This window comes from Ochotona curzoniae, unplaced genomic scaffold (genome assembly GCF_017591425.1).
Source record: "Ochotona curzoniae isolate NIBS_2020 unplaced genomic scaffold, NIBS_Ocur_1.0 scaffold_3890, whole genome shotgun sequence".
NCBI classification, from domain to species: domain Eukaryota; kingdom Metazoa; phylum Chordata; class Mammalia; order Lagomorpha; family Ochotonidae; genus Ochotona; species Ochotona curzoniae.
This window is the reverse complement of record NW_024467115.1, coordinates 20,357,261-20,381,383: the sequence shown is the minus strand read 5'-3', so window position 1 is coordinate 20,381,383 and position 24,123 is coordinate 20,357,261. Positions and strand designations below refer to the sequence as shown.

Sequence of the window (24,123 nt, the reverse complement as noted above, 5' to 3'; positions counted from 1 at the left end):
GGGTCACACAGCCGGGCCCACAAATAGAAGGATTTCAAGACTAGTCATGACAACCCACTATAGAGCACGCTTGTGTGTCCAACAGAGTTCACAGTCAAACTCATGGAGTGAAGATCAAGAACAAGTTGCTTTCATTTTCCTCCTTTCAAAATTGAATTTATTTATTTGAGAGGCAGGGGAAGACAGGCAAGCCCCCATCCACTCGCCCACTCCACCAAATGTGTGCCATGGGAAGGAAGGCTATGTTGGACTGCCTCCAGGACCTCAGAATGACCCAAATCTCTCGGTGGGTGGAAAGAATTCAATTACTTGATGCCTCATCAGCTTCCCCATATCTGCACTGGTAGCAAGCTGGAGTTAGGAACTGGAGCTGGGAATCAAATCTAGACACTGCTTTGGGGGAAGTAGGCACCGTAACTACACCTCAGTGTGGTTCAAAAGCAACACTTCTCACTCACACCTTTTTGAAATCACTCTGTTATATAACTGGTTGGAGAGTATTCTTAAACTCCTAGGAAAAAAAATTCTGAGCTAGAAGTTGAGTCAAACATATATAGGAAAAAACCTGCATTTTCTATCACCTAAATGGTAACAAGGGGGCTCCTAAGATAAAACAAAAATTCTTTAGAAAGAAATGTGATATAACAAGCTCATTTTGGTAATGAGTTTTGGAGAATACAAATTAGAAGACTTGACTATCAGTTTATCGATAAAAGCACAGAATAGCTTACCTGTCATTGCTTACCAAGAGGACAAGAAAACAAACTAAAGAATTCTCATAGAACAATGCTCCCAGTGACTCTGATGTTGCACAACACTCTGAGTATAATACAGGGGCTTTTACTGATTGCAACAGAAGAGAGAACAGTCACATCCTCAGATGGGAAGTTCTGAGATTCCTTAACATTGGTTTCTCTCTCCTTTTCCTACTAAATATTTTGTTTTTGATTTTTTTTTGAGATTGTGTGTTTTAATTTTCACAACAGTCAAGGCTTAATGGCTCCACTAAATAAAGAGTTCAATCAATGAAAAATAAAAATACCATACTTCAGCAGGAGAATAGGCAAGGGTTATAAACAATAAGAATCTCATCTTCACTCATATAAATTCTAAAAGGTTGCGGTGCCTCATGTTTATCTCCAGAAGTTGACACAGGCTTCTAGACTTCCAGGTACTCATTCTTGACTTAGATGTAAAAAATTCTGGGGAATATCTCTGATTTGCTGCTTTCATTCACCCCCTCACTTTCTGGAGGCGAGGTTCTAAGAATGCCCTTGAAAGTTCACATACTTATCCTTTACCAGTTGCTTGCTAATGGTGCATCACGCATGGCGCCACTCCCATCTGATGTTAGAAGAATGAAGTTCTTCCCCAAAAGGGGAAGGAAACCCACAGATCGAGGCATCAGGGAGTTGTAGCCTCCTCAGCTACTGTGCTGCTCTAGGTCTGAGTCAAGGACAGCTGATGTGCGTGCCCACAACCACAGGGCGCTTGAAATCTTGCTGAGGAGGAGGAACAGCTTCACAGATATTATCCCATGAAGACCTCAAGGAGAGAATGTCCACCCTGGGGAGCGGAAATGTCCGTGACCCCAATCTTGTTCAAACTGTATGACAAGACATAATCATACAATCATTAAAACCAAATGTTCAAATAGATGCACACATTTACCCAGATACACTCGTATTACAAAAAGTTGATTTGGGACCCTACAATGACTCAATGGGGAAAAGAGGTGCTGAATTTGAACAGCGGGTATTTACAGAAGAAAAGGGGGTGGAGTCTCTCTAAGGAGAGACTTCTCGGCAGTGCGAATTCTTCAGAGAACAGCCATCATGTAGTGCATGAGCAGTGCGAATCTGCAGCGGTGGGCAGGAACATCACTGGCGACCCCCATGGTGGTCTGTGGGGTGCAGGTTGGGCCCTGGACATTCCAGCTTCTGAGACCAAAATGAGAGCAGATGGCAACAGCCAGGGTCACAGCGATACTGCTCGAGGCAGCATATTGCATACCACAATTTGACTCTGACCTGCAGCCATGGCAGGGAGCACTCCCTGTGGAGGAAAAGCACATTTCTTCCGCCTCACCCTCCAACAAACGAGCCTGGTGACCAGAGAGGAGAGAGCACTACCTCAGTGCCATTAAAAGTTGCGGCAGCTTTAGCACACATGTGCCCGTGCCCATCAACCAGGGGATTTATGAGAAGGATAAATTTGCATTTCCCACTGACTTTGAGTCTGGCCTGGAGGCGTAGCAGGGGGCTGGGTCCTGACTTAGGACAGTGAGGTATGTATTACTCCCCACCCTGTTACAGACCCTGGGGGCTCAAACTGCCAAGGCGAACCCATTCATTTCCAGCTGGTTCTGGGACTACTTCTCTTTTCTCTGTGGGCGGGGTAGGCTCAAGGGGCTGGGTGAATCCTCTACATCCTGTCATTGTGGGAGCTTTGTATGCTATGACCATAGGAATTCTGTGACTGCATGACAGGGTGTGTCATGTAGCTGGGTCACTGGGCAATCACCATGTCTGGCTTCAAAGGCTCAGAGGTAAAAGGTCAGATGTCATGTTTGTTCAAATGTAAGATAACATCCATTTAAAATACACAACAAAAACAACAAAGAGGAGAACAAATAAACACATGTAACCCTAAAATCGAAAGATATAATGGAGACCAGACTACCAGGAATCAAAGAAAATCAACAGACTGAATTTCTACAGGAATGCAGGTAAACCTATATCTAATTTTAAGAGATTGTGCCCTGATGATGCTCAATGTTAACAACAGTAGGGGTGGTTTGCACATCATCTTAGGGAACGGCTCTCTCCTGCTTCAATTTGCAGTATCATGGTGTCAAATCTGACTATTTTACCCGTGAATTTTACCTATAACTTCCTAGTTATTTGTGTCTTTCTCAATAAGATCTTAATATTTGTATCTTTCTCAATGAGCTCTTGTGATTTGATTCATTAATCAATCATCTGTAAGAGACTGATTGCTTGTAAACACCTGAGATTGTTAATGTCCCCTTTATCACTGTTATTGCTACTTATCATGAGTAATGATGTCCTAGTCCTTATCGTACTTTTTTTAGCATCACATGGCTCATGTTCTGGCTATTCCTACATGAAGGTCCTTGATACTCTTTCACCACCCTAGCAACACATTGGTATTTTGGTTGCATGTTTGTTAACTTCTTGTAGATGAAAGTTCACTATTTTTCTCCGCATTGCGGACTGTGTACACTGGCTTTGGATTTAAGGGGATGCTTAATGGAAGGGTAGCAGAAAATGATATGTTCAGAGATGGGAACAGAACACAGTATGTCTCTATGCCTACAGTACCAGGATGGACTCCCAGTGATATGGCTCATAATGTCCTGACAGTTGATGTTGGACTCTCCAACACTGTCCATGTTGGAAGACACTTCAGTGGCAGCATGATGGACTTATGAAAATTCATGAAAGACACTCACTGTAAAACTGGAGGGGACATCAGCGGGGAAAGGAGGAACCTTGGGAACGGGGAGGGGAAACCCCACTGCCTATTAAACTGTGTCATAAAACAAAATAAAAAAACATTTTTTTAAAGAAACCAAAAAAAAAAATAATAGATTCAAAGATAACAAATTGCCTAGGTGGATCATTACAGGGTTCTACAATCACACTGAGGAGAGCACAGATCCTTTGTACTGCTCATGTGTCTCTTTGGTTTGGGAGAGTTCAGCCACTATGGGATAAACCTGGGTATTGATCAACTTTGATGTGAGTGAGGCTGTGGTTATGCTAGCAGATGTGCTCGTACTTGCCTCCCTCAGACAATAGAGAGTTGACATGCCCAAGTGGGGAGTTACCATGGACTCTGACCCCATCATTGAGGATTGACTAGACATCCTTGGCCTTACCCAACAAACACCTCTGGATAGCCAATGAAGAAATACAATACTGTGCACAAAAGAAGGTGAAAAAAAGGCCTTCCAAAACAAATAGACACTAAAGGAAGCTGTCATCACCCATCCAGCTTTCAAAAAAAAATGTTTGAGGATATTCTACATGCAGAAACAGAGAATAATGATCATAATGAAAAAAAAAATGTGAAGGTGGAAAATCTGGCAATGACACAAGGGAAATCCAAAGTAAACAATAGCACTGTTTATGGAAAAAACGTAGGACTAAGCTACAACCTCTCAATAGTCCTGAAAGAAAATGCCTTCAACTCTCCAATCAAAGGATAGAGGGTGGCTGAATGGATTACAAAATAAGACCCATCTATTTGCTGCAGGGATGGTTCAACATAGAAATAATCAATAAATGTTATACATCACATTAACAAGTTGAAGAATGAAAACCACATGATTATTTCAATAGGCACAGAGAAAGCATTTGTAAAAATACAACACCATTTCAACATAAAAATCTTAGGCCATTTTTGCGTAGAAGAAACGTTCTTCAGTGCAATCAAGGCAATTTATGACAAAGCCACCTCCAATGTCCATTAACTGGTGAAAAATTGGAGGCACTTTAAGATCTAGAAGCAGACAAGGATGCATATTTTTACCTCTGCTATTCTATATAGTTCTGAATCTTTTAACAAGGGCCATCAGACAAGAAAAGCAAATGAAAATAATACAAACCAGAGGCACTCAAATTATTTCTGTGTGCAGATAACATGATCCTCAATAAAGGGAAACCAAGAGATTATTGGAACTCTTAAGAGTATTTGGTAACGTTGCAGGATAAAAAAAATTAACACACAAAGATCAACAGCTTTCATATAGCATATTATATCTCATAAAACTTAAAGTCAACCCCATTCACAAGAGTAGATACAAATTTAAATGCTTGGGAATAAATTTAACTAAAGGTGTGAATGATCTCCATAATGCAAATTCAAAAACATTAAAGAAAGAAATAGAAGACAAAAACAATGAGAGTCATCCATGTCTGTGTGTTGGAAGAATATTATTAAAATGTCCATACTTGTGAAAGAAATATACAGATCCAATATGATCCCAATCCAAATGTTAACATTCTCAGTTCTAGAGAAACCCATGCTAAAATTCATATGCAAATACAGGAAATTCCAAATAACTAAACATTAAACGATGGTGAACTAATGTTAAGCAATGAAAACAAAGCCAGAAGCATCAAAATACCCGACACTGAGATGAACTACAGAGCAGTAGGAATAAAAATATCCTAGTGCCAGAGGAAAAAATAGACATGTAGACTTATAGAACAGAAATAGAAACCCCGGGTGTTAATTTCATGCATCTACAATGAAATAATCTTTGACAAAGGAGTTGAAATCAAACCCTGGTGAGAGGACTATCTCCTCAACAAATGTTTTTGGGATAACTGGATCTACATATGTGGAAATGGTCTTCAAAATCCCCAACCTGCATCCTTTTGAAACAAAAATTGATTCAAAATGGGTCAAGGATTTAAATCTGTGACATTCTACTATCAAATTCACTAGACAAAAACATTTGAGAAATTCTGCAAGATTAGTATAGGCAATGACTTCTTGGAAAAACCCAAAAGATTGGCAATAAAGACAAGAATTGGCAAATGGGATTACATCAAGCTAAGAAACTTCTGCACAGGAAAGGAAGCACTCAATAATGTGAAGGGCTACCAACTGAATGGGAAAAATATTTGCAAATCATGCAGCTGATCAACTATTAAACTCTTGGATCTATAGGAGCTCCAAAACACAGCAACAAAACAAACAATGCTGTTAAGAATGAGCAAAGTATATTGACAGGGAATTTTTAAAGGATGAAATGTCCGCTAACACATGGAAAAATGCTCAGGATTACCAGCCAGCCATCAGAGAAATGCAAATAAAAGCCACAGCGAGATCGCATATCAACAGAATTAGAATGGCTGTCATACGAAAAAGTAAAAACAATGAATGCTGGTAGGATGTAGGGGGAAAAGATATTATAGTTTATTAGTGGGACTGTAAACTAGCACACCGTTATGGAAGACTGTGTACAGATCCCTCAAATATTTACAAAGAGAATTACTACATGACCTAATCATCCCACTCCTGGGAATTTACCCAAATGAAATGAAATCAGCATATGAAATAATTACTTGGGCCCTCATGTTCATGACAGTTAAATTCACAATAGCTGTGGTGTGGAATTAACTCAGATGCTCATCAAGTGAAGACTAGAAAAGAAAATGTGGAATATTTACATCGTGGAATACTACTTAGTCAAAAAAAATAATGAAATACTGTCTTTTGCAACAAAATGGATACAACTGCAAGCTATTACCCTAGGTGGAAAAACCAGTCTCAAAAACACAAATTGCTGCCCAGTGCAGTGGCCTAGCAGCTAAAGTCCTTGCCACGTGTGCACCAGGAACCCATATGAGCACCAATTCTATTCCACCTGCCTGCTTCCCATCCAGCTTCTGCTTGTGGTCTGGGAAGGCAGTTAAGGATGGCCCAAACTTGGAACCCTGCAACCACCTGGGAGATCTGGAAGAGGCTCAGGCTCTTGGCTCCAGATTGGCTCAGCTCCGGCAGTTGCAGCTGCTTGTGGAGTGAATCATGGGACACAAGGTCTTCCTCACTGTCTCTACTCCTCTCTCTGTATATCTGACTTTCTAATTAAAAAATAAAATAAATATAAATTATAATAAACACAAATAGCATGTTTTCTCTGCTATTAAGTAGTTAAGAACGAATACAAAAAAAGGGATGAAATGGTCACTTTGGCAAATAACTTTGACTCTCAACCCTTGTTTATACTTCTATGGAACTGGGGTTTTCCTACTTTTTATTTGTTCAAGATTATGATCTGTGTCAATTTAAGCTTATAAGTATTGAGTAGTTAAAGTATATCTTAGCAGAAACTGATGAATAAAGGAGAGGGAGGAAAGGGCGATGGGGGGAATTAGGGACATGAGGGAATTGTAGTTGTCTCCTTAAAACAGTATCTATGGAATGCATAAAATACATTCTCTTTATATTAAGAAGATAGAGGAGGCTTATGGCAGTGGTAGTTGTCGCTCATAATTCTGATTTCCTGATGCTCATCCAGGTATATTTAGAGGTCTGCCAGTTCTGTTTATAAGAATTGAAGACCTGCATCAATAGCCTAGTAGATAAATCCTCCTCTTGCATGCTCTGGGATACCAAATGAGGACCAATTCATGTTCTGGCTGCTCCACTTATCACCCATCTTCTTACTTGTGGCCTGGGAAAGCAGTAGAGGATGGCCCAAAGCCTTGGGACCCTGCACCCATTAGGGAGACCTGGAAGAAGGTCCTGGCTTGGTTTCAGATTGATTCAGCTCTGGCAGTTATGGCCACTTAGGGAGTGAAACAGTGGACAGAAGATCTTTCTGTCTTTCTCTCTGCAAATCTGCCTTTCTAACAAAAATCTGCCTTTGCTTAAAATAAAAAGAAAGAAAGAGAAATAAATAAATAAATAAATAAATAAATAGGGGACCTGCCTTAAATAAACACCAGATCATTTATGAGTGGTGGGGGGGAAGCTTTAAGCATAGGCATGAGATTCAAGTGTGCCCCAACTTTTTATTGGTGTGAAAATATGCCTGTGGTTGTTCAGACTCAACTCGGACTCTGTGCAGTTCCAACTTCTGGTCAAGTGTAACTTAACCCTGCATTCTCCTCCTCTCTTCACTCCCATCTCAGAATGAGTGTCATCCAGGTACGTGAGAATTTTCAACAAGACTCATTTCTTAATTGCTCATGTTTTTCTTTCTTATTTTCTTCTATCGACATCTAAATTCTTCTTAGCGTATTTGTCCTCTAATCCCCTTTAATTTTAGTTTCAGTGTCTTAATTTTTTTCCAGCTAGTGATTAATGCTTACTAATCCTTGCTTTTATCTATGTTTACTTTTTAAATTTTTTATCTTTCAGATTTAAGCACTTTGTCTTATTCTTTAATATTCTATACTAATGAATCCACCTGTTATCTTTTATTTTAAATCTCATTTGTTTAATCTTATTTGCAAAACTCAGCATTGTAGTCCATTGGAATTTTAATTCTCCTGCAACCACTTTAACTTCTAATTTCTTCTATAAATCTCTACTACCTTTATTTTTCTTTGTCAAAATATATTTTATAGTGTTCTTTGTAAAAATATATTTTCATAATGCTTAACAATAGGAGAGTCAAACTGAGGATTATGATGATGATGCTGAAATTGATAATACAAGTTCAGTATCCTTTTTTTAAAAAAAATATATATATATATAGTTTAATTTGAAACTCAAATTTCACAGAGAAGGAGAGAAAGAGAAGTTCTTCCATCCACTGATTCAATCTCCAAATGGCCACAAAGGCCAGAGCTGAGTTTATCCAAAGCCAAGAGACTTTTCTGGATCTCCCACATGGGTACAGGTTCCCAAGGACTCGGTCCATCCTCTGCTGCCTCTCCAGGCCTTAAGTAGCGAATTGGATCAAAAGTGGAGCAACCAGAACATGGAGAATGCTGGGGCAGGAGGATTTGCTTGTAGTTTACCATGCCAACCTTACAAGTTTAGTATCCTTTATCTATAATGCTTGAGACAACAGTGGTTCTGGGGCCAGATTATATATATATATATAATCCTGGAATATATGCAGTACATAATGAGATATTTTGGGGATGACACCAAAGTCTAAACTCAAAATTCATTTGTGTTTCAAAATATGTTACAGATGTAACCCAAAGATATGTTTACAAAATATTTATAATGCAGCAGTGCTTTTACTGGCCAGACGAAGTCATGTGTGGAATTTTCCACTTGTGACATCACAGTGACCTTGAATTTTTTTTTTTTTTTTTTGCATTTTGGAACATTTCAGATTTGCATTTTCAGATGAGAGACCCTCAAGTTGAAACAACAGCAGAGGAGAGCGGTGGTAATTCTTTAGTCTCTGCATGGCTCTCCAGGTCTGTTTCTTTCTGAACTGGTTGTATTCCGGCTTCATGACATTTTCCTTCACCAGAGCCTGGAGTGGGTTTCCTTGCACTTTCCCTTTCTGTAGGAATTCTTCCTCCATAAAAGTTTTCTCACGGTTTGAAGGGATGCCTTTCTTTCTGATCTATAGGAATTCATATCTCTGCCTTCATCTGCATAAAAGACTACCCTTCTTCAACCACTATCCAACCCCTACAACAAAAAGCAATCCTCTTTCAGCTGATTCACCTAAGACTCCACCTCTGAATTTCATGTGACATAGGATAGTGCAGTGAGGTAGCAAGCTAATCCTCCACCTGAAGTGCTGGCATCCCATATGGACACGAGTTCAAGTCCTGTCTGCTGCACTTTAGATCCAGCTCTCTGCGTGTGGCCTGGGAAAACAGCGGAGGATGGTTCCTCAGGCCCCTGCACCCACATGAGAGACTCAGAGGAAATCCAGGCTCCTGGTTTCAGATTGGCTCAGCTTCAACTTTTGCAGCCATTTGGGGAGTGAACCAGTGGGTGGATGGAAGATCTCTCTGTCTTTCATTCTCTATGTAAGTGTGACTTTCAAATAAAAAGAATCTGTTTTTAAAAATGTGTGGAGTCCTCATTTATAGGAGGTCTTTCATTGTGTATGTGAACTGTCAGGCCAAGGGAAACCTACTCCTATTAGGAGAGTGGTATTAATTCATGGTAGGACTATTAGCAGGTGTGTTTCTTTAGATGTAAGTTCACCTGAATTTTACCTCTTAAGATGCTATTGGTGTTTTAATTTTGCTTTGTTTTTATTGCCCCTACCCTGCCCATCCCTTGTAATCAATGTCTGGGACCGCACAGATTTCTTTACTGAGTGCAACTGTTTTGTTGAAAGAAGATGGAATTTCAAAACCTCACCGACCCATATGCACTTCTTACAATTTTTTTTTCTGATAGCCTTTTCTTGCAGGCTGGTTTACAATTCCCTACCTGTGTGGATATGGAGTTGCTCTTTCATAGTTTTTACTCCAACAGTCATTCTTGGATGTAAATGCTATGGTTTCTGCTTTCTCATAGAAGGGTCACTGGAAAGTCTATTTCTCCACTGACCATGTGGGAGACCTGGAGGAAGTTCCTGGCTTCTGGCTTCGGATCAGCACAGCACGGCCGTTGCACTCAATTAGGGAGTGAATCTTCGGACGGAAGATCTTCCTCTCCATCTCTTCTCCTCTCAGTATATCTGACTTTGTAATATAAATAAAATAAATCTTTAAAAAAATGTGATAACATCCCTACATCTTGACCTCCCAGAGTAGAGCTAATGTGGTATATTTGCCTCCCTGGCTGAAGTGCAAGAAGTAGAGGAACTGGACATTGAAAATCTTACAGATCAGCAGCTGCTCTCCAAGTACTGTTTGAACAACACATCGATGCCATGAGTCAACCCTTCGATTAGTGAGCATCCACTTGTCTAAACTGGTTTTCATCAAAATAGCAGAAATGAAAAAAAATCTTTTGCTGTTATAGAATAAAGAATAAAGAAGTAATTATCTTTGATTTAAAACAAAACATTTTGGCCCCCCATTTAGGGTCTCACTTAGAGAACCTTAACATTCGGGTTCTGGGGCCACAGTACCATACAAATAGTTCAAGTATTCCGACAGGGAAGATTTTTAAATTTTGTTTCCAAAGGCAGTAGAGAACAAGAGTCAGAATATTTGGAAGAGATCAGAACCAGTCACAGAGTGAGAAGTAACAGAAAAAAACCAGGAACTTACAGTGGCTCGATCCAAATAACTGTTCTGATTCAATCTCCATGAGGGCATGGATCCACTTCAGTTTGCTCACTGGTGAATCTTCAAGAATATTTAACCATGCCTGCCACAAAGATGCTTAATGCATTTTTGATGCTTTTTTTTGTTTTTTTTTTTTTTGCAGAAAACAATGAAAATGAGTAGCTTTCATTGTTCAACTTGTGCTTCACTGTTGCTGGAATGCGAATTCTTCCCAATATCCCCTTCTCCAGACAAAAAGCCTTTACCAAATTTACTACAGTCACAAATGTCTTTGTGAGTTGGAGAACTTTCTGAGAAAATGGAGACCAAGTTTTATGTCTAAGGAAATGTTGCAAACTCACAACACATGGGAGAGAACTAGTTCAGTTGAACTAGTTCAGTGAGGAAAAGACCCCTCAACCTTGGGTAATAGGGAGAAAGAAAGCCTTGATGCATTTGCAAAAACAAAAACAAAAAGCAAACAAACAAATAAAAAAAGGTAGTTATTAATTTCCAGGGGTGTATAGAACTAGGGTCCCAGTTAACTTTTAGTTCCTAAGGGATCTGAATTCCTTTCAGATATCCAAGATCCATCCATGGATGATCCGGCACATGTGACACTTGGCTCTATTGTATGAAACCAAAACTTTAAGAAATAGTGATTTGAACACACACACACACACACACACACACACACACAATGTAATTAAGGCAAGGTGAGTGCATAGCGAAGTAAAAATCCCTTAAGTTTATTACACAAGAGAAAACATTGCCTTACACCATGCTTGTCAAGTGAGTATGTCTTTTGACATGTTTAAGATATAGAGAAAACAGAGTATGGGCTGAGGAGCTGACGTCTGGAATGAGGATGAAGTGGAGGGGCAGATGGGGTGACCCCTACGACATGTTGGTTTGCTGCAGTGCTGTCCTGACTGCCTGACACCTTGCTTGCTGGTCTTGACGCTGCCATTTGTGTACCCAGCACAACACAGCATCCCTTTGTTGCTCATGGTCTGCTATTCACAGTCTTGCAAAATAACTCTCAGCCTATGATGCCATCCACACTATAGGCCACTGACAAATTTCTAATTCAGCCTTGACCTCCTAGAAGGAGCAGGGTGTTGACTCTCCTGTCACTACCCAGAGCTCTTGGTTTCTCTCGCTGACTCGGACATACACCTCTCCAGATGGTAGGGAAATGTCACACTCTTCTCAGGTTTTCTCCTTAGAAGAGATCCTACAAGATGGAAGAGTCTACTGGGAGCCCAAGCAGGTGGTTCAGATTTACCATTCAACTGACTTCCTATAGCTGTTTCCTATAGCTCCTTCTCTCCTTGGCACAGATAACTTCCTTCCCAAGGGCCCCGGATAGAAGGAACTGAGATTGGATGTTCCCCTTTGTACATAGATTACTTGGAATGAGAGGAATGATGGCCTTTGCCAAGCATGGTTTACATAAAACAACAACCTGCACTCCATCCCTAATTCATCTAATTTCCATATCCCGGTTTGCCTTGTGTTTTCCCCTAACACCTCATTTCCCATTTATCTGATCTAATCATATTAAACATCTTTTTAAGTGTTCCACAGTTGTTTCGAGAACAAGGTGGTATATAACATTAAGCACACAGAGGCACACTTCAGGAAAATATGAAGGAAATTCAGAGCACCACCTTTGCTCCAGTTCACCACAGCGCCATCCTATGGTCTTCACTAACCTGCTGGCTTCTTTGTTTTGGTTTCCTTTGGAGCATCAGAGCGGTTAACCTACCTCTGGGCGGTGTGCTGGTTTCATGACTGAATGTGTCTCGTACCTGTGCAGTGCCTCACATGAGGTGCACTGTAACCACATGGCATTTAGTGCTGCTCTAACAGTACCACCTCGGGACCCCCAGCCTTTCAGCTGGCTTGAGCCAGACGGGCTCAGGCAAAATAACAACTCTTCTCCCAGAGGCCCTTTCCCCTTGAAGCCACAGGGAGCAACATGACACTACCTTATTTATGTAAAACTCAGTGTATGGTGGATGAGGACAATTGAGCAATTGCCCCTTCCAGGTTCTCACCTGTAAGGTGAGCACTTAAAATACACAACAGACACAGAACCCACTTCCCTGTCACTCCACAAGGGCATGAAACTAGGTAATGCTACTAGCAAGAGTGGGCTCTGGTTTGGTATCACTTGTCTCTCCATGTAGTAAGGAGAGAATGAAGCCACATTAATATATATAGTATATTAATATATATGATATAATATAAAGAATCCTAATGCGATGATACTTTCTTATTTAGCCATAATTTGACCACAGTGAATGTCAGTTAATGAACATATCCAATTGTTTCTTCATTTGCTTTTGCTTTTTCTACAGTGATTCAAATGAGTACATAAGAAGCCTTTATTTATAATTATAGAACTGCTTGGTTCATTTCAAATGGTAGATTATCACTATTTCCCATTATAAGATATTTTTAGCAAATAAGAAATCACTGGATGAAAATCACTGTGTGAGTTCTTTAGGGACTCATTTGGAGGGTAAGGAAGCCATTGGTCAAAAAAAAAAATTTTGTGGGATGAGGCAGCTTAAAAACAATTCAAGTATACTTCTAGAAAGTATTCTGCAAACATATAGCCCTTTCCTAACACCCGCCTGAACTCAGAAGCAATAACCACACAGGTGATTCAGCCTCGTCACACACTGTCTCCATGCACCCTGCTGAGTATGTTATCACACTCTTGCGCCCCTCCACAGTTCAGGCTCTTTGAACTGAGCTCCAAATGGACTAGGTTCAACCAGAGACTGAAAGAGTATAACTCCTCTTTCTCTTCTTGTTCACAGCGTTGAATCTTTTGCACCGTAAAGTTTCTCCAACATTTTTCCAAGTGACTTTTAAGTAAATGCCATAATTCTACTGCAGAAACCTGGCATTAAGTACTGAGATGATGGGGGTCATACTGAGTTGCCTACTCACAAAAAATATTAGAAATACAACAAGCCCCTGGTCTCTAACTTGCTCAAACCCCAGGCATTTAGCTGACATCACCCACTGGCATTCATGTTTCTTGTCTCACCCTTTTACCAATGGGTAATGGAAAAAGTTGTTAGCTTCAAAAGACCCAAACAAGAACTAATTTTTAACATTCTGCCTTCCTTGTTAGAGCCCTAACCAACCCCGTGTGGCCCTAGCACCTCTCTCCTTTTGCTCATGGGAGAAAAGCCAAGATAATCTCCATGTCTGACACTTGATTCAATCTTGGGCCATTTCAGTGACCAATTCCTCAAAGCTTTGCATCAAGGCAGAGAGAGACAGTAATTGGTCTGTACCGGTTTATAACGATGGATGTAATGGAGACATTCCTTCTGGACACCTGCAGCAACCAGCTTGGGCTCCGAAGCGTGAGATTTGATGTCTCCATTTTTTGCATGCAGACTTACAAATATTGTTATTGATTATAAAATTACCCAGCCTTCTTAAAATACAGCTGCACTGTCTGATTCAGGTCATTTCTACTGCCATAAATTTCAGACCAATTCCCCTCGATGTAGAGTTTTGTTCCCACCTTTTTTTAAGTACCTGCTATTAATTTCCTTGAGAATTCTTTAGCCTCAAGTCAGTGGATGGCTTACAAAGGAAGAACTGGCAGATTCATTTCACTCTCTGTTTAGCAGGATTCCAAACCGTCTCCTCTAGAAAAACACTGCTCTCAAACTTTCTGGAGAAAAAAAAAAAGTATTCTCTTCTCTTCTGGGCCAAGATGTCAGAGAAAAACAGGTTGTGACACAGCTTGTGTCCTCATAGTCATTTATGTGCTGATATTACTTGGCTCCTTCTGAGTTTATAAAATTGCTTCTCCCACGTCAAAGAATCAGGTGACTTATCCAGTCCACCACTGTCTTCATGTGCCAAAATTATGGTACATGTAACACAAAACAATTTGTGTTACAAATTCAGTGCAAGCCATGGATCTCAGTTTTCTTTCAGTGCAAGGAAAGGTATACAGACTGGTGTATCACAGAAAGGACTGGATTTTCCACTCACCAGTAAGAAAAACAGAGCACTCTCCGCTCTTTTTAAGAACAGTTTTCTTTTTGAAACAATTATGGCAATTTTCTAGTGATTCAAGTCCAAAGATCTGACTTCTTGGGAATATTTCGAAAGTTGGTTTTGAGAGTGAATTATTTGGGTAAATTCATAATTTTTTTTCCACTTTGCTATTTTAGATTTGGCTTTAGGAAATCCTTTGGAAGCTTTCCCTCAATAAACTTCACTAAGAGCAAGTCATCAATCAGTCTCAGAGTGCTTCAATCAGAAATATTAACACAGAATTACATATCCTTACTCTACAGCAAGCATGTGGCCTTGCTGGTAGCAGCCGCTGCTTATGTTGTGGGCAAATTAAAATGTTAGACTGTTAACAATATTAGTCTCTCTCCTGTGTTGAACACAGGAAGGTGGCTCTTTTTTAAAGATTTCTTTTATTTTTTCTTGGGAAGGCAATTTTATAGAGAGAAGGAGAAAGAGAGAGAAAGGTCTTCTATCAGCTGGTTCACGCCCCAAGTGGCTACAACAACCAGAGCTGAGCCCATCTGAAGCAGTGTCAGGAGCTTCTTCTGAGTCTCTCATTTGGGTGCAGAGTGCTAAGGCTTTGGGCTGTCCTTGACTGCTTTCCCGGGCTACAAGCAGGGAGCTGGATGGAAAGCAGAGCAGCCAGGACATGAACCAGTGCCTATATGGGATACTGGTGCATGCAAGGCGAGAATTTAGGATATCATGCTGAACCCTGAAAGCTGGCCTTTGATTGAGAGCTCCAGATATATTCAATGGACTGCGTGCTGCTTTTTTTTTTTTTTTTGCAGTACTGGGGCCAACTTAGTGGGCACAACATTTTAAGCCACTGTCTGGAGTGCTGACATCATATATGGGTGCCCATCCCAGACTTAGCTGCTTCATTTGTAATCCAGCTCCCTCTTGATGCACCTGGGAAAGCATCAGAGGGTGACCCCAGTGCCCAGATCCTGCAGGAGCTCCTGGGTTGTGGCCATTTGGGGTGGGCACCTGTAGATAGGTCTCTCTGCTTCTCTGTTTCTCAGTCTGAAATCCTATCCTCAAATAAATAAAATATTTTAAAATGGATTAGTTAGTAACAATCAGCATAATTTAAAACCCCAGAGTATGTGTTTATCCTAGAGATCAAAATCCCAGTGGAAGCAGCCACATCCATCAGAAACAATGTGACGAAACTCTGTTTGTCATCTGCACTGTATCCTTTTCTCAGCACCAATGATTAAATAACTTCAGAACGCATGAATCTGTTTGGGGGTGTTTTTAAAGTAGGCTAATTTCCTTCCAGTTGAACGTCCTTGATTATATAGTACCCAGACAGAGGGAGATTACAACACACTAGAAACTATTCAAATGTGTTTGTGTTCATCCACTTGCCAGAAATTTTATCATGAGGCTGTACTGCTTCCAAGGCCCTGGCAGGCAGGATGTGACTCCATTGTGAGGAGCAACACACACTGCAAAAGCAGCCTCCCTTTGCTGAGTCAGCAAGGCTGCAGTGGGCCAGGGGCCCTGAGAACTGGACAGAGATTTTGCAAGATTTAAGCAAATGCATGCAAGATATCAGATTAAGAATCTGCTCGTATCAGAACAAACTTTGATGTTGTCGTTAGGACTCCGGGATGTGAGTTTGCCTCCACCTTCACAACCTGCACGAACTCATTTCATGAACAATATCTTAGGAATTTTTCTCTAAATTCTAATCACTGCACTTTTTTCTTTTTCATTCTTTGGAACTAGACAGGAAATGTCCCAAGCCTGCATCTCTCTCATGTGAACTTTGAAAATCCCTCCAGGAGAAAATTTTCTCCCTGGCTTGGCTTTGAATGTGGGAAACGCATAACACAATGTGATAATGAACAATGTGAGACTGGTAGTTCAGTGATAGCAGCCAGGTCTACTGAGAACGCCTGTGTGTTCTCAGACACTGGATGGTCGCTATGAAATGTGTCTCCCTTGGGTTTTGATTCTCTGTCAATTGTCTTTTCCCATGCATTACCCAATGTACAAAGTTTGCAATTTTGACGACACCGCAGAGTGCCTTTCTGCTTGAAGAGCTGAAACTGTTGACACCCGAAATTCGGAGCCAGGTAAAATGTGCATATTTCTTTTGGAATCTGACACGACCCCGTTTGCTGTGAGATTTGTCGAGGTCTGATGAACCTTCCTATGAACCTCAGGAAACTTCACGCTCAGGCTGACACCGGAAAAGAGGCACAATTCACCAGGTGTCAGATTTCTTTTGGACTGGCATGCCAAGCTCTCCCCCCAGGTTGTATTAATTATTTCCTGCCTTGAGATGAGGGAGAAAGATTAACTGGCCTCACACACTCCCAAGGAAAACGTTTCCAAGGAAAAAGCAGCTCCCTCCAATGTGCATCTGAAGAAGCCAGCCTCACTGTACCATGTCCTTTCCATCTGGATTCATGAGTCAACCAGTGGCTTTGTTACAACACTGTGCAAGAAATGCTGTGCAAGAAAGAGAAACAGAGATGAAGACAAACTGTGCCATGAGTGTCTAAGCACGGGAACAAGAGCAACACGTACAACTTCAGAGAGAGGGAGGACTAAAAAAGCTGAAAGGCTATTCATGGCTTAATAAATATTCTGTTCCATTTATTGGCCCAGTCAGGTGTTCTTGATGTGGATGAGGGAATTTAAAGACACTCATACATCTTATAAAATGTGGCAAACCTAGTATATGAAGGTAGGCAATTTGGTATGATTCTAACTTTTCAAATGATTGGGATATTCATTTCTTTTTTCCAAAAGTGTTATTTATTTTATTGGAAAGGCACATTTGCGGAGAGAAAGAAAGAAGCACAGAAAAAAAAAAATTCATCCACTGCTTCACAACAGCTGGAGCTGAGCTGATGTGAAGCAGAGCTTCTTCTGGATCTCCCACAAGGGTACCGGGCCCCAAGGCTATCCTCCAGACTAGCCTCCACTGCTTTTGCAGGCCACAAGTAGGGATCGGGATGGGAACGGGCACAGCTGGGAAGTGAGGCAGCCAGGACAAGAACCAGCATCCATACAGACAGTCCCATGAGTGGGGTTTTACATATGTTAATGCATAATTTAGTGAATGTCTGTCTAAACTCTGTGCATCAACATTCCCACCTTTAGCACTGCTGAAGTTTGTGGCTGGAGGTGTCTCTGTTGTGGAGAGTTCAAGTTTGAGCATTTTTGCTGGTCAGCTGCAGTCCTGTCCTCTATTCAGCAGACACAGAATCACATCCTACCTGGAAAACGATGACCAAAATACACATTTAGATATTGTCAAATGTGTCCTCTAAGTCAAAACCTGTTTACATATTGTGTGCATTCTCATCTCCAAATTCTGCAATTCACATGTCACTTTGGGTTTTCCCATGAGTTCAGTGTGTTTTACAGATATGTCTTAAGACAACATTTGCTAAGCAACTTGAAGGAACATCTAGAAACAATTACAAAATTGATGGGTTAGAAAGACTCTGAGGAAAGGGCAGATTGTAGCAATAACAACAGTAACAGCAACACAAAATAATCATTAAAGTGTAATCTTGTTTTTTGAGAAAGAAAAGATATTCCAAAAAGAAAATATAAATATCAGCTTCTTTTAACATTGTTGAAAAAAAAACCCTGTAAAAATTACTATTGCCTTATTCTGCAAAATCTGTTAGTGTGTCTAATGCAGTAGATAATATTCACATAAGATTTTATTTTAGATATTTACATGAGATATTTAAGCTTATATATAAAGAACATTAAATAATATTTAAAAAATTGTTCCTTTAGCCCCTAGTGTTTAAAACAGTTGTAGCTAGTAACTACCATACTAAAATACATATTTTAAATATTGTCCACATGGAAAAAAAGTTCTATTGGCCAGTGCTGCTTATAAAAGCAATAAATTAAAGTGGAATTATATAATTAAAAAAATGCAAAAAACCGTACCAAAATGTTAGGGTTTTCCAAAATTTGAATAGATATCAGGAAAGATTTCTTGTTGGATAAATGCTCCCTAAATGAACAGATTCCTCTATCTAGACTAAAAAAGCCTACAAATATGAGGTTCTTTAGTATTTTCTGCAGCGAAATTTTTATAATTTTTAAACAAATCCCCACAAAATTGCAAAAAAAAAAAAATCCCATTTTAAAATCAGGGCATTTAAAATATTATATAGCTTCTAGCTCCAAGATAGTACTTATAAAATGAAGGCTACTTATTTAAAATTTGTTTCAGTGGTAAGGTCTGCTTACTTCTTATCCATCTTCAAAAAGTACTTATATTATTATGTCAATATTCTCAGATGGATCCCAGCCCCTTATGGGATCCAAACCTTGGTCATATGCCCTTTTAGTTCACATAGTACCCACATTTGAAATTTAGTCTTGTATTGTCAGGAGTGAAAAACAAGGGCTTAGGATGCTCAGAGCATGAGAAAGTAATCAGAGTGAAAATGCTATACCATCTTGACAGGGAAAATATTACTCTTGTATGTGTAGCAAAACACCTTACAACTAAAGAAATGGATATTCTGGGAGCCATGAGATTTTCAGGTGATAGCTGGGGATAAACTATCCTCAAAAGAAACAAAACAAAATATACTAAATTGTTTATATTTCTCTCTTTATCTATGACGTCTTTTCCCCAAAGTATGAAATTGATACTAAGTGTATACACACACACACACACCCCTCTCACAGATGTAATTCACCAAAATTCAGCATCAAGCAGTATTTATTGAGAGTTTTTGCTTTGTTTATGCTACGTATTTGTTGTACTTTGTACTATGGATAAGACATAGAACGATCTCACTGTGACCTCAAGGAAGCTTGTTGGTTTAGGTGGATTGAAATGACACATAAACATAGTGAGAGAATGATGGCATGTAATATTAACCACAAGGACAATTGTTGTGCAGAGAGTGAAAAGGTTTCTACAGCTACAGCAGTCATCAGAGACCTCCCAGAGGACAAGACAAGAACAGGGGTGAGAAGAATCAATGAGGAAAGGCAACTGCTTGGAAAGTGCAAAGTGCAAAAGTCAAGCAATATTCTGATGCAGGAAAACAAGAGATCTTCAAACGTGAGCTGGGAATATGACAGGGAAATGAAGGCTGAATAATGTACCAACGTCCAAGTGGAGGTAACCTTAAAGGCTGGGCAGAGGATCAGAGATCGGATGTGTTGGGAAACTGAAAGCCTGTTACACACGCCCATTCAATCCAGTGATTCAGTGTCATCACGCCCCAGGAAGATCAGGAATGACTTAGAGCGGACAGAGGGAGAATGATGATGGTGGAGACTAAGTCAGAAGATTGTTATCAAGGATCTAATTATGAAATGATGAGTCTGGAAATTTTTGCACTTGCTAAATACTTATTTGAAAGGAAGAGTGATGGGGAGAGAGGAAAAGACAGAAACAGACAGCAAGAGATCTTCTATCAGCTGATTCACCCTACAAATGCATACGACAGCTGGGCCCAGGTCCAGCCAAAGCCAACGGCCAGGAATTCAGTCAGGCCTCCCACGTGCGTGGCAGGCACCAAGCACTGAAGACATCATCAGCAACCTGCCAGGTTCATTATCACAAAGTTTTATCTTTGCCTGTACTCATTATATCAGGATACACTTAAGTACCAGAAAGTTAAACTACTGAGATAAAAAGAAAAGTGGTGGGAGGGAACAAAAAGGACAGAGATAAAGAAGAGGAGGAGTGATGGATTCCCTATAGCTACACAGATGTATTGTAGAAAGTAATAAAAAAAAATCAAAACAAAAAATTTTAAAAAAATAGAAGTGAGTTGGTGTTCAACCCAGGACTCCAATATGGGGAGGGGGCATCGTAACCAGTAGCTTACCGCACTGCACCACAGAACCTGCCTCTGAGTACTGGAATTTCCCTGTGGAGGATAGAAAAGAAAGAATATTCTGGTAATGAAGAGAATTCTACTGAATCGTGGGTTAGGGGCAGGAGAGTGACATCACTGTGAGAGAATCTCACGAGCAGGTGAGCAGGTAAGCAGGCGAGCAGGTGTCCCTGCCAAGAGGAAAGGAGGCTTCCAGTTTCTCAGAGACTCAACAGCCCCGGTGTGCCCCACTTCTCAGCAGAGAATCACAGAGCACTTTGGTGCCTTCTCGGATCTCTGCGTGCTCAGCTGCTCCTTGCTGGGCTCCAGCAGGGCTGAGGCTCACATGCTCTCTGTTTTATATACCAAGTACAAATTGGTTGTTACACATATCACAGCAATGCTGCAGGTTTGGTAAAATATTGGACCCTGGGAAATAAATGTTGGACATTCTGGAGGGGAAAAAATGGTAACAAACAATAGATACTGATGCCTATTATTACTTTCTGGTCCTATGTGTGTTCAGACTCCATTATGGACAAACACACTTATGCATTTACTAACTTTTTTTTTTAAGACTTGAAAACTTTATCAGAAAGTTAGACATGAGATTCCAGTTCAAGTTAACAGACATACTAAGTTTAAAGCGCCATACTGAAAAATTATGAAAACAACCAAAAAACCATGAAAACAAAAATACAGTTCATTCTGAGGCAATTAAACATTTCATTTTAGAAGGAATAACACTGTTTTGTTTAGAAAAAAAACTGCATCTGGGATGTTCATTTGATAGTTGTTCCAATCTGCTCTTTCCATTCTGAGAATGTGGCCTTCTTCAGATTTTTGTTCCTAAGACATTTATCTAAAATATTTGACTAAAGGTTTTGGAGGTTATGTCAGGCGGCTAGTCTTCATGTTCCGGTGTTAAATGGGAACCTTACTTTTAAGTCACTTTTATCTTCCTTGAAGACCTCCAGTAGCCTGTTTTCAGTATTTTAAACATCTGTAATGAGCGACAGAGTTTGCTAAGGATAGAGGTACTGTGGTTAATGGTCAAATGGTGTGGCCAAATGATAGTCAAGCATCACAAATATGAATGCAGTTCCTACCAACACAAACGGAATCATTCTTTTCTCAACAACATAACCGATCTCAAAAAGACCTCATTCTATAAAGCTTTATCATTTCTAAAAACAGGGACCGAAGCAATTTACTGATTTTGTTTCTTATTAAATGCTTCAAAGATATCTCGTTCAAAAATTAGTATTGGACCCAAGAGCATAACATTTGCAGAATGTAATATTGTACTGATAGTACTGAAGTTGATTGTGATATGCCATTAAACTTGTTGCATATGAAATGAACAAATCTTAATTATTTATACAGAACCTTGGGCCAATAAAATAAAAACAGAGGATGGCATCTGGAAATTGGTTTCATTCAATATTCAAAGATAAAGTGTGAACCATGCTTTCCGTCATTGTTTTCTGCAGTTTTAAGTCTTTGTTTACACTGAAATCTGATGGTAATTATATTCTGGCCTTTACACAAGCTACCGTATGAAAAGACCATCAAGACACAGCAACTCTTTCGCTCACTTACTTTCAACATTATGGAATATTAAACTGCATATATCTTTCAAAGCTTCAGAACTGCAATAAAAGTTACAAAAGTGAACAAATCTGGTCAAGCTAAGTGACCTCTCTATGCTACAAACACTAAGGCAAAATGAAGGCCCTTCCCAACTTGTGAGGAGGGCAAAGGAAATAAATCATTCTCTTGTAATCAACACCACTAGGAAACCAAGCACCACATCCTGCTCACCAAGCACATCACTCCCAACCTTGGAGAAGACTACTGGGTAGTACAAAAGCCACACAGGAAACACCTCATCTGTGGGTGTAATAAGCTAATTGTGAAATAGGGAAAATTCTCAGGAAACAACTAGTTCATCTCCTTCACTTTGAGAAGGGGAAGAACCTGATACTCAGAATGACTAAGTGGTGGTCTAAGGTCAGAGAGGGCTGAATGTCAACGCTAGAGCTGAAGCCCTGGGTGCTGGAACACACTGCTCACATTCTGTAGGTCAGATTTTGTCTCAGTGCCTTGGAGAATAAAGATAGGTGTGCCAAGCCAGAGGCCAAGTGATACAAGTTCTCTCCCTGAAGACCCGATCTTGCCAGAAGATTAAAAGTGAAAGTGGTGGCAAACGTATAGGAAAATAGGAGTAAGCACATGTGAAACACAAGGATGACAGACTCCCCATTGGACGATCTCTGAGCTATTTTCACTGCTTGTCCTCATTAAGAAAACTGAATCTTTAAGAGCCACAGGAAGGAAATGATGGTGTTACCTTACATCTTGCATTAGAAATTACGTATCTGCTAAGATAAAAAGAACTCCTGGGAAGAATGTTTCCTGTTTTTATTTACTGGGAAATGTGAAAGGCTGCTCCTAGGAATGAAGAAGTCAATACAAAAAAAAAAAAAAAAATGAACTAAATGAAGTAAACCCCAGGTCAATGATTCAGAGACTAGGATGATATGGCACAAAGGGGCAGACAAATGGCATCACTGGGTCCTTGTGTGAACTTGAGGAACTTTATAAGCAACCTGAATCTTGGACCTCTTAAAAAAATAAGTTGCTGGCTTCACAGAATACTAAATAGACTTACAAGTTAAGTAAGCACCCTTCATGTGACACGAGATGTATCCATTGCCTAACAGTAACTCAAAGAATTCACAATTGTTCTTGGATTGACATGGCGTATCAGTAGCATAGAGGTACAAAATGTACAGTACCTGAGTGAATTTGTGTTACACTAACACCCCTTACTCGTGGTTTCGCATCTGCGGCCTGATATGTTAAATGGGGTATTTCAGATCAGACCAATTCCTGTGCTTTAATTGCAGGCCACTCTGAGTGGTGTGATGAGATCTTGAATGCTCCCTTTCCTTCCAGTCCAGGGCAGGAGTCATCCCTTTGTCCACTGTATCTACGCTGCCTGCCATGTGCTGCCTGCCTGTTAATTGCTTAGGAGCCTGCTTAGTAATCAGACCAGATGTGAAAGCATCACAATGCCTCTGTTTTTCAAGATTTATTCACTTATTTCAGGAGAACTGGGATCTTCCATCTGTTGTTTCACTCTCCAGATGTCCTCAGTGGCCAGTGTTGGGCCACCCTCAGGCAGGACAAGGATGAAGCCAGAAACCAGTGGCCTGGAACTCCATGTGTACGGCAGGGACTCAAGTACTTGGGCCACCCTCTGCTGTTTTCTCAGGCATGTTAGCAAAGATGTGGAGCAGCCAGGAGTTGTTAGTTTTATTTTTTTTTTTTTCAGATTTATTTTTTATTGAATTTCAGAGTTACAGAGTAAGAGAGCAAGAGCAAGCAAGAGAGAGAGAGAATTTCCATTTGCCGATTTACTCCTTAGATGTCCACAATGGGTAAAGCCAAGAGCCAGGAGCTTCCAAAAGGCCTCTCACGTGGGTGGCAGGGGACCAACTGAAACAACAAGAACTGGACGTGGCACTCACTAGTGACAA

General features: G+C 40.2%; 1 long non-coding RNA gene across 1 annotated transcript; it reads right to left on the bottom strand.

Moving 5' to 3' along the window:
* Nucleotides 1-1,405: 1,405 nt before the first annotated feature.
* Nucleotides 1,406-23,578, bottom strand: LOC121145985. The gene is made up of 3 exons (XR_005882136.1): nt 23,380-23,578; nt 17,865-17,986; nt 1,406-1,606 (listed from the first exon to the last, which is right to left on the bottom strand). It is a non-coding gene; the product is annotated as an uncharacterized LOC121145985 (long non-coding RNA).
* Nucleotides 23,579-24,123: the final 545 nt, after the last annotated feature.